The following is a 15,657-nucleotide window of genomic DNA, read 5'->3' as shown; positions in this document are numbered from 1 at the left end:
CATTTGCAACAACATGGATGAACCTGGAGGGCATTATGCTCCGTGAGATACATCAGAGAAAGACAAACACAGCGTGGTATCACATGTGGAATTCAAAAAAGAGAAAAAAGAAAAAACCCCAAAACTCTTAAACTCATAGAAACAGTAGAGTGTTTATTTCTGGGGAGTGGGGATTGGGGGGTTGAGGAAATGGGGAATGTTGATCAGAGGGCATAATCTTCCAGGTATCAGATGAATAAGTGAGGACACAGCATGGTGACTATAGTTAATAACAGTGTATAATATACATGAAATCTACTGAGAGTAGCTCTTAAGCATTCCCACGGCTCCCCCACAAAACGGTAACCATGAGGTGGTAGATGTGTTAATTAACTAGGCTGGTAATCACTTCACCAAGTTCACATGTATCAAATCATCATGTTGTACACGTTAAGTATACTGCAATTCTATTTGTCAGCTGTTACCTCAATAAAACTAGAAAAAGAAAAAACTGCAAGAAGACAGTGAACTCCAAGAGTTAAACCCTCAAAACAATCTTGTGGTGGTGGCAGGAGCAGCCTCCAACAAAAACCCAGTGTCGTCTCTGGGTCTGGCCCTCCACCTTCCCTCTGGTGACAGGGCTCCTCGTCCACCACTAAAGCCACTCATTTGGCACATGTTGGTTTGAGTCATTTTTCTGTGGGAGTACATCTACATTCTGCCTGCATTCTCCCTTCTGTTTCACCGTGAGAACCCCAGTTTTGCTCCAGGCAGCGATGGACTTCCATGACAAAGGGTCTTCATTTTCCCGGCTCCTTTGCAGCTAAGGATGGCTTACTTCTCAGCATCCTGCTGGGTGTGGGCAGAAGAAAGCTGTGCTTCCAGGATAGCTGCCCTTTTCCTAAGAACAAAAGAGGCACACTCAGCTGCCCCACACCGTTTGACCTCGCCAGGCCAGAGGACAGCGCCTAAGAATAAACCCCACCTCACTCCAAAGCTGACACCTGTTACCAACCCTCAGGGCCATCTTGCCTGGTCTGCACCCTTTTCTCGGGAGGACCACCCTGGAGACCACCTTAACTCCATGGAGACATGCAAGGCACACCCTAGAGCCCCAGCCACAACCTCAATCCCTCTGCCTCTGCCCACCCCACACAAGAAAAAGGATTCTGATCAAGAAGCATGGAAAACACTATTTTCACTAGGAAATCAGTGACTACAAAAATACTTTACCTACAACACACAAGCTGGAACCAGCAACAGAATTCTTATTTGTCCTCTCAAAGGTTCAATTTGAAGACAGCTGTTTCCTCTCACCAATATCACACAGTCAAAAATTACCAGGCACCACATTGCAAACACAATTACATCAAATGAGCCGGACTGCACATGCAGATGAACACATGCTCATTGGCTTTGGCTGCTCCTTGCACATAAAGTCAATATTTGTATGAATCATTAAATGTCTCCCTTAGCATATTAATTTCAAAAGAAAAATTAATAGCTATAAAAACAAATTCCCAGTGTAACCAGTAGAAAGATTGAAAGCAGCAAACATGTTGCGACCGTTGAGTGTCTTAACAGGCTGGCTACCAACACCAAGTAAATCTTCCACTCAAGCGAAAAATAAATTTTGTACTGAAGTCTTTCTTTCTGTGATTTAAAGCTGACTGACTGATTCTGGTTTAAGTTCGATGTGAGCTATGTTGCTTACATTTCAAGGGGTTTAAAATAAGTAAAATAAGTATTTATTCATATGGTTTTTTTCTTTTTATTTTTTCTTAATGAGATGAGAAAAAAAAAACATACAAACAAGAAGGCAGCAAGAGGAATCTGGCCATGAGGCTACACCGCCTGCCCTGGGGCTGTTCCTCCCCAGGGGTCCACACAGCAGAGGGTGTGGTGTACACAAGAATCCAGTGAATATTCTCACATAAATGAAAGGAGGAAGGACTGGGCTATTTACAGGGTTTATGATGACTTTGCTAATTAAAATAATATCAATAGCTGAAGCTTGGAAGATTACAACGTTCCAGGTCCTCTAAGACATCAGTAGTCTCCCCAGTTTACAGATAAGAAAGCTGAGGCACAGCAAGGTCAAGTGCCCAAGGTCAAGGAGCTATTAAGGGACAGCCAAGATTCAAAAGCAGGTGTGGCCACAAGACTCCCAACACCACCTGTGCCTCATTTCCCTGTCCCAGTGCCCACTAGTGGATACTGGGGTCATGTGCGAACAGGAGCGTGTGACCACCAGATACGGTCTCTGGCCAGCCGTCCCGCAGGGGGCCTCCCAGAGTCACGGCGGGGCACTGGCCTTGCCCACCCAGAAACCTGATTTAACCAGCAAGGGCAGAGTCATCACTAGCAGAGACTCAGAGTAACCTAGCCCCTGGTGCTGGGTAAGGTGAAGCACCAGACCCTCTTCTGCGATGGGAAATGACATCACAGAGACCAGCACATTCTCCTGAGCAGAAGATCTGCAAGTGGGAAGCCAACTAATCATCAGAACGTTGCTGGGAAACCGGAACCAGGGCAGGTGCAGCCAGTTCATAATCAGTCTTTTCAGAGCAACTGTTTGGATTGCACTGGTCACCACTCCCCCTCCACCCATCTCAGCTCTGGGGACAGGCTGTAGAGAAGCAATTCCAATGTCTGTCTCAAGACTGTCCTTGTCAACGCCTCCGCCTGAGAGCCAGCCTCCTCCAGGTACATACTCGAATTCACTTAGGTTACCCACAAACTGAAGTCCTGGGATCCCGTCACCTCTTTAAAGAGACACAGCATTTTGGGCTCTGACCCAAAAACCCAGTGCATTGATATCAAATTTTACAGTGAATCCTTATTTCTCTTATTTTCAACTTCTTATATCTGGGATGACTTCTAAATTTACTTTATTTTTATAATTTTTGGAGGGAAGAGGGAGGTAATTAGGTTTATTTACTTATCTTTTTTAGAGGAGGGACTGGGGCTCGAACCAGGACCTTGTGCATGCTAAGCATGTGCTCTATATGGGCATACTTGAGCTATACCCTACCCCATTGGGAGGACTTTAGTATAAGCCTAGAGAACTGAAGACAATGTCATACGTGTGCTTAATATTTTCAACATGCTAATAAAAGACAAGTGTGCCAATAACGACAACAACAGCAATCTGACCAGCAGCACTGTTTACCCGCGATTAGCACTAGGTAAAAGCATCACATGAGTGGACCCATCACACCACCTCCATGTGATCCAGATACCACAGGCTACATGGGAAAAGAATACATGTTTATCTCAAGCCTCAAGGGTGGCTGACTTTATTGGTTCTCAGGTTCGCAAGAGTTCAAAAAAATAAAGGAAATGGAATTTATAAAATGAACTACTAATGAGACAATCCTACTGGGATTAAAAAGGGAAGACGGAAGCAACCTCAATGTCCATCGACAGAGGACTGGATAAAGACGCTGTGGTATATTTATACAATGGAATACTACTCAGCCATTAAAAATAATAAAATAATGCCATTTGAAGCAACATGGATGGACCTGGAGATCGTCATTCTAAGTGAAGTAAGCCAAAAAGAGAAAAAAAAACACCGTATCACTCATATGTGGAATCTGAAAAAAAAAAAGAAAAGGAAAAGAGAGGACACTAATGAACTCATCTATAAAACAGAAACAGACTCGCAGACGTAGCCAACATTTTATGGTTCCTGGGGGAAAGGAAGTGGGAAAGTATAAATTTGAGAGTTTGAGATTTGTAAAGGTTAACCATATATATAAAAATAGATGAAAACCAAATTTCTTCTGTATAGCACAGGGAACTCTATTCAATATCGTGTAATAACTTTAGTGAAAAAGAATATGAAAATGAATATATGTCTATATATGCATGCCTGGGACATTGTGCTAGATACCAGAAATTGACACACTATAATTGACTATACTTAATAAAAATAAATAAACAAAGAAACAAATAAATTTAAAAAATAAAAAAGAGACAATGAAGGCGGAGGAGGAAGGTAAGTCGACAGGTTTATTTTCTAGTTCAGGGCACAGAGGTCATGGTGAGCTCCTCCACGCTACATCACTTTCATTTTGGGAAAAGTGTCTCCTTGGCGAAGCTCATAATTAAACATAATGATACACCTTCACCATTTAATGGTACTGTCCGTGAGAAAATCCTGTAAACACCCTGGAAAATTCAGGCGTCTCTATTATACTCTGTCAACTGTCCTGGTCCCAAATTCAAATGAAAATAAAAATAGTTGGCTTGAAACACAGCTCTGACCTATAGTTCCACTCTTAACCAGAGTCTGCCTTAAGGGGTAGGAGACTTTCTTTTCTATCCATAGAAGTAGTTTATTCTATTTTTATCACCAATTTTGTCACCACTTTTTAGGAGGGGAGCTTCAAGTAGCCCATTTCTCAAGCCCTAGGATTTTCTGGCTCGTGACAGTGGGTGGAGATTCTGCATGAAACCTCACCTCTGGCTTCCCGGTTTCCAGTCTCCCCCCCGACCCCAGAGCTAGACTGACCCCGGGAGGCAAGGCTAACCCAGCAGCACACTCAGACCCGCTTCCTGTGGCTTAGAACAACACAAATGTATTCTTTTCTAGGGGGCACAGGTCCAAGGTGGGTCTCCCTGGGCTCGCCACGGTCTCAGGGGCTGGTTCCTTCTTGGGAGACACATTGCCTTCCCTTCCCAGTTTCCAGAAGCCACCTTCACTCTGGCTGGCAGCTCACTCCCCTTCCTTCCAGGCCAACAGCGGCTGCTTGTGATTTTTTCACATCCCATCAATCTGGTTCTGTTTTCTTCATCCCATCTCTTTTCTGACTCTTTCAAGACTTTCAAGGTGATTCCATGGGGCCCACCCAGACAATCCGCAATAATCTCCCCATCTCAGGGTCCCTAGTCCTGATCTCCCCTGCAAAGCCCCTTTTGCCGAGTAAGAGAACGCACTCAGGGATTCCAGGGATGTGGGCGGGGTCATCTTTGGGAGGCCGTTATTCCGCGGCCACAGCATCAGCTTCATGACATTAATGAGGGACCAGGGGCAGTGAGGGTGCACAGAGCTCAAAGCGAGGCCCAAATGGGAGTCCACTCTGCTCAGATGCCCCAGGTTCCACAGCCTCGAGGGCTGCCCGAGAGACATGTTGCGTTCTGTGTGTCACGTCCTGGTGTCATGACCTTTCGGGGAGGTCAGAGGGGGCAGGGGGGCAGGTGGGAGGGAGAGGGCCCCAGGCGCACTTGGTGCCCCCACCCTCCCCACTTCCGCCGGTGATGTAAGCTGCAGACCCAGCCCGCATGCGTAGGGAGACTGACCGCTGCTGCCTCCATCCAGACTGTCATCCCGGGGTCCCACACAGGAACCCTGACCTTGTGCCAGCCTTTGCTTCTGCCTCCATCTACCTGTGACCACTGCTGTCCAACCTGACCTGATTCCATCCCTACCCGGTAAGCTACGTCAGACCAGAGATAAGCAGCACCTTCCTCTGGCGGGTGGATAACGGCCTGTTTTCAGATGGGCAGAGAATTCCAAGGCGCTCATCTTCGGCCAGCATCTCACCCAGTGCAGCCTACCCTCCAGAATACTTAGCACTGGGTGAGTTCTGGAAGGCACAGCGATCGGAATCCTTGCCCACTGGCTGCCCAAGACACTGGGGAGCGTCCAGCATGGCTCGGAAAGGCAACTCGATAAACAAGAGCCTGTAACAATGCACCAACAGACCTGAATTTGTGCAGACTCTGCGGCCATATTACCCAGGGAAAGTCACGGGGTCTTGAGTTTACTAACAATGTACCGCCTCGATGTTAGAAAGTGCACACTTGGATATGTGTGCGACGGTCCTGTAAGTAGTTACAAACTTTAAGATGAGTGAAAACTGCATTTTAATGCAAGTATATTCAGAACCTCTAATAAATGAAATAGCCTTATGTTCCTTCAAATGATGCCTAAAGAGAAAGACATTTATTTAAGACACAGAAAAAGTTAATTACCTTAATGAATAGAGGCCATGCATGCAGTCTAATATTACACTGCCACTTTTGTGAAATTGGAAAAATACTTGTTTTTAGAACAGATATAAAATTGTATGAATATAATACTGACTATGTAAAATATATTAAGAGACAATGGAAGGAAAATACATCAAAACTGGTAAATGTTTCTGCTGTTGAGCACAGGGAACTCTATTCAATATCTTGTAGTAACCCACAATGAAAAAGACTATGAAAAGGAATCCATGTGTGTATCTGGATGACTGAATCAGTGTGCTGCACACCAGAAACTGACAGAACAGTGTAAGTCAACTATACTTCAATTTTAAAAAGGAGAAAATACATCAGTGTTAGCAGAGCTTCCGTCCGGATAGCACTGTACAGTCAGAGAGCTTTACAACCAGGACCACGTCTAACTTGAACCAAAGGGGTTATATGAGGATACCAGGAGCGCAGAGGATCAGAGGCTGGGAAGCCAGGCTTGCAAATAAGAGGGAACTAAGACAATGGCAGTGAAGTCATCGCCCAGGACTGCCGGCCGTTGACGCTCCTTAAATCCTTGGGAAGGAGCACGGGTCACCCCTTCGGGGGTCACACACTCACCCCCAGGGCAATCCCAGCTTTACAATCCCTCCAGACTCTGCCCTGCGGGGGGAGGCGGAACCCCCAGGAGGAGACCAGAGAGCTTAATGGAAGGAGTGGGTGATGGGGGAGTAGCTTAAAATTAAGTCGGCTTCTGTGGAATTAAGGGTGATTTTTTTTTTCTCATTTTTCAATACTTGACTTGCTGGGTTTCTTAGAGTGATGATATATTATTTTTATCACGATAACTGTGGTCTCCTTTTTTACACACATGGTGGAAATTGCTGGTTGCCCATCAAAATTTGCTCTCTTCTTTTGACAACCATGGTTAGATGACACGTCCCACCTTTCCTTGCAGACAGGCATGGCACTGTGACGAAGGCAAGTGCGACGAAGTTCTCTCGATGGAAGATGAACACGGGCGTCACACACGTCACACCTGGGTTCAGAAGGCCTCCGAGCAGAGGGCAGGCAACCTCCACTTCCTTCTCTGTCCCAAGGGGCTGAGTCAGCAGGGCCACCACCCAGCTCCCGGGTACAGGTGACAACAGTGCCCTGAAGATGGCGGAGCGGTGACTTGGAAGGAATAAGAATCTGGTCCTTGAAAGACTCCAGGCAGCAAAACTGCCCCTGGGACCACGTGAGAGGGCAATAAAAACTTCTCTTTCCTGAAGTCACTAAAATTACTGTTGACTCTCTTTGCTGTAACCTCTTGGCCTTCTCCTAAATGATACCACGGATGCAAGATGCCACTACAAGGCTGATGGCAGTTCTAAGAGCTACACTTTGTCACAGGGTGATTAAGAGCCACACTTAGGACAAATGCCATCAGGACAAACTGCCAGGCCCTCCAGCAGGGCTCCCTCCTCCCCACCAGGGGCGTGGCCTGGGCGAGCTGGTGGGCTTTCAGGGCCTCAGCTCCCTCATCTGTAAAATGGAGCTAGTGGGGGTGCCGGCCTCATTATGTGGTCGTGAGAATTAAGGGAATCAGTCAGTGTGAAACATCACAGGGGCTCGCCTTACTTGCACAGATTTGTTCTGATCTGTGCCTGCACAAGCACACAGCACACACACACACACACACACACACACAGGCACCCTCCTCCAGGCAGAGCCACAGGCTGGCTCCACATTCCTGCCCACGACTGAGGCAGCTGAGGATAAAGAGCTGTTCATCCGAGGAAGGGGCACGTTGCTGCCACATGAAAAGGTGGCTTGTTAATTCACTGCTCAAGTTTTAAGACTTTCTTACAATTTCCACCCAAAACTCTGGAATGTCTTTAGGTACATATTACTGCAGCACGGAAAAAAATATTAACTCTTTCCTGGCCCCTAGGAGACTAAGCTCACCTCCAGCCTGGACCTTCCAAGAAGATGAAATCAGAGGAGTAAATAAAATTGTCCTGCAGACAAGGAGCCATGGGTTTACTGATGTCATGTGACTGGCGAGTTTACCAAGGGAAAATTTTAACTGGTCTTTTTCTTTTTTTTTTCAGCTGAATACATTTCCCCAAGGCAATTCACCCAGATTTCCTCTCTGTCTTCTCACAAAATATCCCACGGATATTTCCATAACAGTGTAAACCGGTCAAATATGACCTATCAGATTCAGCCCAGTGTGGTTCAAATGTACCACTGTTGCCAAGAAGGAGAATAGTATTTTTTTAAAACAAATGCACACTCTCAGAAACTCCGGGCATGTTAAGCCAAGGGAGTTAAATAATACAAAATAAAACGCAGAGTTAGAAAGGAGTCTCAGCTCACACTGATACCTACTCATTTCCGTGTGTGTTTGCTTGCTTGCATATTACATGATTGGGTGTATATTTCCCGGGTGCACACGTAATTCTTATCCAATTGCTCTTTGTGTCTCTAAGGGGCAGAATTTAAGACCAATGGGTAGAAAGTGTAGAAAGCATATGGAAAACTTTCTCACTGAGCCACCCTGATTGAGAATGGACCACCTTGTAAAGTGGTGAGTTTGCTGTCCCCAGAAGTATTCAGACACAGACTGGATGGCCTGGGATGCTGCAGAGAGGCTTCAGTACCAGAGGGCCAGCTAGACTCGGAGGGCTGAGGACCTCACGGAGGCAAACGAGAAGGCTTCTGTGCCTCTTGCTGCAATCTAACATCGTTTTTCTCCTGAACTGTCCCACCCCGGAAGAGCCAGCTACAGGGGGCGTGGGGCAAACCCCTAGAATGTACAAGACTGCCCTGCCCCAGTCCTTGACCTCTCAGAGGAGAGGAATCCGCACTACCCAGAGCCAGGGGAACTCCGGGCAGGTTCCTCCTGAGGACACTCGGCAGCAGTTAGGAGGAGAGTTTGGACTGCATCCCACAGAGAAGTTCCAGCCTCCTCACTCAGGGAGTTACGCCTTCCAGCGAGGAAGCGCAGTCTCTCACCTCCCCACACCCTTGGAGGTGTGCGGACCCGCACAGGGAGCGAGGACGTGCTCTGAGCAGGAGAAATCAGGACATGAGCGGGACCAGGTGCTGACGTCACCTGCCATGCCCTGTGTGCAGAGAGGGGACCGCAGAGTAGGGGTGCCGGTGGAGCCCCTCCTAGACCAGAGACCTCCTGTGTAAATCCTTCTAATTTTTCTGATGGTGTGCACGGAATATGTAGAGACCTCCCCAATCTGCAATCCCAACTCTCAGCTGCACACAGAAAAGCAGAAAGCTCATTCCTTGAGAAACACAAAGCCAAAAACACCTTCCAAGTCACCACCCTCCCTTCGTTAGACTCTCCATATCACCATTTCCCAAGTCCAAACGCTCCAAGCCAACCAAGGGATTATGAAGGCAGAGTCGGAACGACTCCTGGGAACTGATGCCCAGCTCCTGGCGCGGTTCTAGCCCCCAGGCTCTGGAGAGATCTGAACCACAGCTCTAACAGACTCTGATCCTGGAGGACTTCCAATCCAGTTGCTAATAGAGAAACTGCTGACGCCAGATGACTAAAACCATTCTGCATTGTTAAGAGCTGTATTGTGTGCATGCGGAGGCTGGAATTACAATGTTTAACTGACTGCGACTCTGAATGGACTTTATCTGAAAAAGAGGGGGGCGGGGGTGTGCAAAAAAGTAAAATGCATAATGGGGGGGATCCACAGGAGGGAAGAAGTAGGTCACGAACCTGAGCTGACTGCTGTCCTTGTGTGCAGAGCCACACACCTGAGTCCGCCTGCAGCTGCACCCCCAGACCCATCCAGTGACAGCTGAGTACCAGCAACAGCCTTCAGGGCTGCTGAGCTTCAGATGGTCCCCGACCATCCTCTGACTGTATTCCTAGAGCAGTGTGTCCTGTAAGTTGCTGGTATTTGTCGGTGACACAGAAGTAATTCCCCAGTTTTCCATATTCTGATCATCACACAAACCAGACTCCAACTGCCACGGCCAGAACTTTCTCCCTGACCCCAAACGGCAGCTCACAGGTAGGATGAAACCAGCAATTCACGCCCCACGTCTGGGATGACTGGGACCAGGCCTCCTGCATCCTTCATGCCACCAGGACATGGTCTAAAGTTTGCAGGGACTTTGAACAGATACCCCTGGGAGGAGGAGGGCGTGAACACGTGGGAGCATCTGGGAACTACCCTTGACTGGGACCCCCATGGGGATGTGGGGGTGTGGGAAGTGGGAGGGCTCCCTTACAAATGGTTTGTGACACACCGTCTTCCATCATAAAGACTGGAGAACTCGGTGATGCCACTTTTCCATCAGGCAGGCTAGACCACAGAGCCTCAAAATAATAATAGTATTACTACTAATAATAATGATCATAATTTTTATTTTAGTAATAAAACTCAGCCCCCCAAAAGAGTTCTGGGGATGGATGGTGGTGATGGTTGCGTAACACTGTGAATGTATTTAATGTCACTTAACGGTACACTTTAAATGGTTAAGATGGTAAATTTTATGTCTATTTTTACCACAGTTTTTTTTTAAAAAAGCTCTTGCTTAGGCTTTAATTTCTTTTTTTTTTTTTAACCTCATGGCTTTTTTTTTTTAATTGAAGCATAGTCAGTTACAATGTGTTCATTTCTGGAGCACAGCACAATGTCCCAGTCATGCACATACATACATATATTTGTTTTCATGCTCTTTTTCATTAACGGTTATTATAAGATATTGAATATAGTTCCCAACTTAGGCTTTAATTCTTGATCAACAAAGAGCAGATATGTACTTGTTTGCATCCTCTATAATTTTACATTTAGAATTTCTTTTAAACTGATGCCACGGTTAATAATTTAGAAAATAAATTAAAATGCTGAATCAAATAATAACCAAGTTGCCAGGCCATGCTGCTGCTCTGTCTTTGGCATGTCAGTGATGTACAGCGCTAGAGTATTTATGTCCGAAATGCACTGATAGCGCACAGAAAATGAAAATTTCCACTAAAGTGTCATTCACCAAACCCTTTCTTACAATTAAGTCTAAAGCTTCCAAGTTAAGAGAAGTAGATGAATATAGCTAATGCTGCAAACTGCATCCATCCAGCTTAAGTTGGATCTTCCCTTTTTCTAGAAATTAGTGTGCTAAAAATGGCATGTTTCCAAATCAACTAACAAGGGTTAACTGTCTTCCTCCTACTGTCTTTGATGGATATTAACAAGAAAAATCTGCACTCAAAAACACTCCTTTCAATTTCCTGAAGTATCAAAGTCAAAGGGTTTTTAACAGCATTTCTACAACAAAATACACCAACTGAAGATTAGTAAGTGTCTGTTGTGGTTAATTCGAATACAAAGCAGCTATCTCTTCATGTGACTTCACCCCCCTGCCCCAGGCACCCCCACCAGCTCTATGCAGGGCACATGGCTGGGGACCCACCAATTTATTCCAATTTATTACTGTTAAAGGAATAAATAATAACGTGGAGGTTCAAGTGTCTGCAATATGCACCCTAAGAAGGACTCACAGACACTTTTACTTTTGACAGAGTTACATATGTGGATCTTTAAAAAACTTACATCATTTCCAAACACACTACCTCACTATCTGAACTGCTATCTGTATTACCTTGTTTTCAGAATGTAAATAATTTCCTGATTTATCTATTTTGTAACTTTGATGGGTTGTTATTTGTTCTTTTTAAAAGTAGAACATGTAGATATCTCATATTCACTTTGGAAGTATGAAGAAGATAAAAACACCTAAAAACTGGAGTAGCTATCCTTTCAAACAAGGATACTTTTGAACTAGCCCTTTATACTGACATGATGAGGAATGGTAGTGCTGAAAGAGGGTTTCTGAGGATTAACAACATAATTTGATAAAGAATAAAACATTTGGAAAGAAGAGGGAAGAACTGGTAGGATCGACCTGAGGAAACCCACTCTTTTCTACTTGTTTTACACCACAGTGCTTCATGTGGAAGGTTTCCAGCAAACTCAGGTTAACTAAAATTAAAATCCCATCCATGTATTCTAAATACACAATTTATAAAACACTCTTGTCAATTTAGAACACGCTCCTTGTGGTATGTTGCTATGACAAGATCACACCCTCACGGCCCACGCTCTACCAATGGTCAACGTGAAATTCTATCTAAGCGTAAAATAGATTCCATTATTTCCCACTTTGAAGACCTATACTTTCCATGAGTAAGAAGAAATCATTCCTTGTCCAGGATAACAACCAAGTCAAACCCCATGGTCTCAAACTTTCTGATTGAGGTGTTAGCATCTCTGTGACCCATGAAGTTTTATGTCCGTGTGGATTATTGCTAACCTCTTCCACAATTCCTAAAACAGAGCTGTAATCTAAGGGCCACAGAGACAAGGCACCAAGCACTGTGTGTGCTGAGAGGTCCAGGTCTTTCTGAGGACAAGGGGACACCGCGGGCTAACCTTTGCATACTTTCCACACGTCTGAAATACACCTCACACACCGGACCTTCTGCAAATGAGATGCAAACAAACAAAAAGATAATTTCTGAGATAATCAAGGGGAACCCTTTTCACTGATCAATATAATTTAATCATATTTGCACATCATTAATCCCTTACATCACCTTTTTTAATGGCTGATAATTCCTCTGTCTGGAGGTACCATAATATTTGAACCATTTCCCATGGATTGAGACTTAGGATTTTTTTTCCTATAAATGAAGCTTCAATGAACCTGCTTTACATACATCTTTGGATACTAGTCTGATGATCTTTGTAGGATGAATCCTTATAAGCGAAGTTACTAGGTTAGAGTATGTACTTTTTTTCCTTTAATTGAGGTGTAATTGACATACCATAATTAGTTTCAGGCTCACAACGTAATGACCAAATTATTTGTATATATTGCACAACAATCGCCACAGTAAGTCCAGTTAACATCCATCTCCACATTTATTTACAAAATGAGGAAGATTTCAACACAGCCTGGGTATTAGGTGATTTTTCAAGAAAGATTATTAACTTTTAGGTGTGAAAATGGCACAGTGGTTACGTACAATAAAGCTGTTAATGAGTTGAAATAGACATCATATTCAGACAGAATGCTTTCCCCCCTGCTACCCAAGGGACACTCTGGTAGGTCCCATAATTCTCTGGCCACCTGCAGGTAACAGAAAGCCCTAAAGTCACTTTAAGTCACAAAACACAATTATGATTCCGAACATAAAATGTCAGGTCAGTACATTACTGACCCTTTAAGTACTAAGCCAAAAAATTAAGACCACTTGCTCCCCGACATGCCCTGCCATGATCTGCACCAGGGCGTCGGCTTCTGCCTTTCCTCCCCATCTCCCCCCCACCTCCCCCACCTGCTAGCTGCGGTCACCCTCCTCTCCAGGGTTGGAACATGTGGAGAAAGGCCACTTGACTGTTACTGCCATGAAAACGAAGTGACACAGGCTGCTGGCTGCCTCCCAATACACATTAGTCCCCTCCTCTTTATAAAAAGAATTCTAATTTTAAGCTGGGCCCATGGCTACCCAGCAGCAAGCTTACTATTTCTGAGCCTCGCTTAGAGCTGGGCGTAATCCTGTGACTCAACTCTGGCAAATGAGACATCAGCAGAAACATTAGGAGGTGTACCTTGAAAGTATCCTTAAAAGGGAGGGGGCAGACCCTGTCTCTTCCCTCCCCTTCCTCTGTCCTCCTGAAATGTGACGTGATGGCTGGAGCTTCAGCAGCCCCTCTGACCACCAGCAGGAGGACCATAGGCGGTGATCCTGACACCTGTGTGGAGCCCCCATCCCATCCCTGAATTGCCTACTTCCCGACTGATTCTATGTACGAGAGAAACAAACTTCTACTTTGTGTTTCCACTGTTCTTTCACATGCAGGCAAACTTACTCCTCACTATACAGATGGCTTCACACTCTGAACCAGCAGATACTTCAACCTGACTCTCTGTCTCTCATGGGTACTTTTGTGGATTCACCAGGGGCTCCCCTGAAACCTCTGTGGTACGGGCAATGAGTTCAAGTCCTCTGTTTGCCACAGACCTCCCTCCCCAGCTCACCCCTGAAACTCACTCCACAAGCTGTCCACTGCCTGTGCTTCTTGGGCAGGAGTGAAGTTCTAGGTGGGCTCTCCCTCTCTGCAGGGACCACACCTGGTCCAGGGGAAGCTCACACACTCGCTCCAACAAACGTGGCAGTGGGGGTGGGCTCTGTCCCAGCCATTCCCCACTCTCCACCAGAGTCAGAGCCAGCCTGCCACATGCCCAGCTGAGGGGATACAGGGCCTGGAGCAAGGGGGCAGCACCCACCACACGCTTCCTCCAGGACCAGAGGACAGTGCAGACTCACAGCAGAGGCTTCTCCAAATCAACCACTGCTTCTTATGCCATCAGAGTAAGGAGAATTCTCAAGAGCTCTGAAACTGCTGCTCAGAGACTGCCTTTGAAAAATGTCCATTTTGGGCTTTTTCACAATTTATTTTTCCAAATGCTATCTAGTGCATCTTGAGACTTTAGTCAAGTTTTCCAATTCAACAGCCCGTCCCCAAAACAATAAGTCATGTGCGGATGCATGTTTGTGGTAAAACTCTATAAAAGCAAGGAAACCGTTAACATAATATTTGGAAAAGCAGTTACCCCTGGGGGCGGGAGGAAGGAAGGAAGTGTGACCAGTAAGCACATGTCCAGGCTTCAAAGGGAATGTTCTAGATGCTTATCTGACCATTAGTCACTTTTCTATCATAAGTTAAAAGCCATATATATGGCCATATATTTCTCACAACTTATGAATTGAAAAGGCAACAAAGGAACAGACACAGGCTAATATCTAAAGTCCCCAGGAAAACAATCTGGAAATAAGCCTGCACTCCAGGACGACAAGGCTATGAACTCAACACAAAGTGGAGGAAAGCACATTTCCTCTGTATGCACAGGGAACTCCATTCAATACCTTATAATAACCTATAATGAAAGAGAATTTGAAAAGGAATATATGTATGTATATGTATACATAAGGATGACTGCGACATGATGCTGTACACCAGAAACTGACACGTTGTAACTGACTATACTTCAATTAAAAAAATTAATTTGTCATTGAAAAAAAAAGGGGAGGAAACTGGTCAAAGAATGACTCTCACAGTGAGTGGTTGAGGGATCCCCTCCGAGGATGGAGTGTCGTCCTTGACCTCTGCGGCGGGGGTCAAGGCCACGGCCCCGGAAGTGCCCTGCGTGCGTATCTGACCCACTCAATCACCCGGATGATGGGTGGGGGACATAGTTCAGAGCTGCCGTCTGGCACCTCGGAGCCACCTGCCGTGGAGAGAGTCGGCCAAGCCCATGAGCTGGAAAGGGGTCTCGGCCAGCAGCTCGGCTGGTGGCCCCCCGGCCCGGCAGGCTCTGCCGTGGCTGCGCCCACGCGGTCCTCACACAGAGGGATGTTTGATTAAGGCTTCTGAGTTCTCTCTGCCTGAGTTCTGTAACTGCCAGAGCAACTTTCTGATTAGGATCTGGCTTCTAGGAGCCTGTGGATGAGCGAGGAAGGCGCTGATCACGGAGATTTCTCTTGTTGCTGTTACTGAGGTGCCGTTAGCTGTGTCACCATTAACGGTGACAGCTAACATCCCTTGAGTGCTTACCCCTCTAGAGCCTCACAATCATTGTAATCCTACCGAGAGGCAGCACGGGAGAGTGATAAACAGCAGCAGT

General features: G+C 45.8%; 1 protein-coding gene across 1 annotated transcript in view; it reads right to left on the bottom strand.

Moving 5' to 3' along the window:
• The window catches only part of CSGALNACT1 (chondroitin sulfate N-acetylgalactosaminyltransferase 1), a 257,088-nt gene that overhangs the window by 226,025 nt on the left and 15,406 nt on the right, over positions 1–15,657 (bottom strand). The gene's annotated exons all lie outside the window — the stretch shown is intronic.

This window comes from Camelus ferus, chromosome 26, assembly GCF_009834535.1.
Source record: "Camelus ferus isolate YT-003-E chromosome 26, BCGSAC_Cfer_1.0, whole genome shotgun sequence".
In the NCBI taxonomy this organism is placed as follows: domain Eukaryota; kingdom Metazoa; phylum Chordata; class Mammalia; order Artiodactyla; family Camelidae; genus Camelus; species Camelus ferus.
The sequence above is the reverse complement of the archived record's forward strand: the minus strand, read 5'-3'. Positions and strand labels throughout refer to the sequence as shown.